This window comes from Pelmatolapia mariae, unplaced genomic scaffold, assembly GCF_036321145.2.
Source record: "Pelmatolapia mariae isolate MD_Pm_ZW unplaced genomic scaffold, Pm_UMD_F_2 NODE_ptg000077l+_length_121898_cov_1, whole genome shotgun sequence".
NCBI classification, from domain to species: domain Eukaryota; kingdom Metazoa; phylum Chordata; class Actinopteri; order Cichliformes; family Cichlidae; genus Pelmatolapia; species Pelmatolapia mariae.
The window spans coordinates 56517-59162 of record NW_027051798.1 but is presented as its reverse complement, the minus strand read 5'-3'; the positions used below and the strand labels follow the sequence as shown (position 1 = coordinate 59162).

The window sequence follows — 2646 nt, the reverse complement described above, 5'->3', positions numbered from 1 at the left end:
AAAGGAGTAAAACAATCACCTGTAGCAGCAACGAACTATCACTAGGGCCCATTTATCCCCGAGGGACAAAATTTAAACTGAATCTAACTAAAGAGGTTAGAATCACATTAAACATCAATCACTTTTAACATTTAGAAACCGAAAGCCATTTTTTATTTCTGCATACCTGCTGATATTTTTTTAGTGCTTTTAGAGGGCTCTGATGTGGCAGCAATCACAATTGCCTGTTTTCCATTAGTACCTACCCCGGTTTTTCCAGTGGGTTATAGTACCATGTAGTTTTTCAGTAACTACTGCACCAAGGTTCCAAGTGATCCAAAGTGATCAGAAAATTTGACATAGACAGACTGAATGCCAACAGGTGGCTGGTCAATGGTGTCACTCGATAAGTTATGAGTGCGCCTCCTTCATGAAAATCCAAGCCATCATTTTTGAAACTCTGAAATGTTTGAAATGGCTACCAAAATTAACAGCATGATCCCTGAATTGAACACTAAAGTATAGACTGAGCAGCAGGCATTGTGTCACCTTGACATCCATGCTTGCTGTGGCATTTATATCACTGGATGCTCGGCTGCATTGCTATAGTGACCCCAGGCACAGTAGGTGATACTCAGTTTCAATGGAAAACTAGATGCCCTAAGTCACGTTAAGCCAATTTGAGTAGGTACAAATGTAAAAATGGCTTACGGTATGCAATTTATCGGTTCCAAAAAGTACAATTGTAGAAATACCTTGCATCTCCAGGGCCAATCCGAGTCACCATAATTATAGTCCATTTCTTCGCCTGGACTTATGTCTCTGCTTGCAAATAAGCATAGATGGGGCTTTCCATTGATATTTAATATTTTCATCTTAGCACTTGGACTGATGTGGTTGTCGTTGACAAGTCTGCCTAATGACCCATCTTCTTGAGATGCATCCACACTGTGGGGTTAGGCAAAAAAGTATTAGCTTAACTAGTTTTTGTTAGGAAGCTTTTTTTTCATAAATCAAAAGCAAAGTGTAATTTAATCTTAATCAAACTACACTGATATAATACGCACCACCAGAGTTTTCCATCAAACTTGAATTCAAACATGAACACCTTCAGGCTGTCATGATAAACTCTGTGTCTCCGCTCACATTCGTCTTTTGTTATGAGTTTACCTCTGTATTCCAAAAGGAAGTCTCCTTTTTGGAATGGAACAGTCGTGAAAATGCCCCGACCTGAATTGCAGAGGCATACCAAGTGAGTGACAAAAGACAAAGTGACAAACTCCAAATCTAATCCAAACTAAAGACCAACTTACCTTTGAAGGCATTTATGTAGTGGATATCAAGTCCCAGTTTGTCCCTTCCAGCAGAAACATGACAGACTGCATCCTCCCGTGGAGGAATGCGTCTCCTTCGCATGTTCTCCTGTACGTTTTGATTGCCTGTATTACCAAAGCATATAAAGTATTACGATTATTGTCATCATTGTCATCATCATCAGTAGTAGTAGAACTAGCAGTAGTGTAGTTTACAGCATAAACACAGCTGATTTATTCATAGTCCTAATTTATACCTTCTTTTAAAATGTTAAAGGCCTAGTTCTCAAAATGGCGACATGTGACATTTCTGCAATGGCGACTGCAGAGAGTGATACAAGTACTGAGAAAGCTTAGGCATCAAAACTGTAAGAAGTTTTTTCTTCAGGCATATAAATAAATACACGATTAAATACACTTATACCCCTTGCTTTTATTTTAGGGCTGTTAGCAGAATGGACAGACATTGGACAAACTGCCCGAAATTAGATGACAGCGACATCAGGGATTTTGACTCAGACTGCGCTGGTTTAATTGTTAATCACGTTAGTCGCGATGTCGGCATTAACACGTTTAAGCCACATTAATGCTTTAACACCGAGTAAATCCTAACACGGGTTAGCCCGCTTTATCGCGTTGACGCGGTTAGTCATCAGCCCTATTTTATTTACTCAATGACAAACGCTGAGGCAGTTTTACTTCTTCAAAAACTAGCTAACAGTCCATAAAGCATATATTAAAGCAGTTTAATATGAGCCTGTGCACCTATAATTTCATATAGTATTAAAGTCATGGTGCATTTTACATTAAAAAAGGCTTACCTTTGTGCTTTTAATCAGTCTTCGTATTGCCGTCGACATGTACTTGTTAAAGGGCACGCGCGCGAAATCATTTCCGGTAGGTACCGCCTATATATAGCCTACCAATCACAATGACTTCCAGCCGTGTGTATTGAAAATGTATATTAAATTGTAGTACTTACACACATCCAGTCTAACTCGAAACGTCGCTGTGCAATAAACTGGAATACACAAAAATCAGGTGAGTGGTATAGGTGGACTTTTAAGAAAATCAGAAAATCTTTTAATTATAGTTTAATAAATGAATTTACACTACAGTTTAAGCAAATACAGGTCAAAAGATAAATAATGACCTCAAAAGAAGTAGAAAAAATTATTATTTAGACACTTAAAAATGCATTTACAATTCATGTTTTAGGGGGACACATGAATACACACCAAAAAGTCGAAATGTCCCTGTAGCCCAGGTACAGTGTCAGGTCAACTGTCCATCCATACCACATAGACGCACGCACACACACACACACACACACACACACACACCGACAGCATCA

The 2646-nt window shown here is 38.7% G+C and overlaps 1 long non-coding RNA gene across 1 annotated transcript; it reads right to left on the bottom strand.

Moving 5' to 3' along the window:
• Window positions 1–819: 819 nt before the first annotated feature.
• Window positions 820–2165, bottom strand: LOC134622592 (uncharacterized). The gene is made up of 4 exons (XR_010573426.1): window positions 2114–2165; window positions 1293–1418; window positions 1047–1209; window positions 820–927 (listed from the first exon to the last, which is right to left on the bottom strand). It is a non-coding gene; the product is annotated as an uncharacterized LOC134622592 (long non-coding RNA).
• Window positions 2166–2646: the final 481 nt, after the last annotated feature.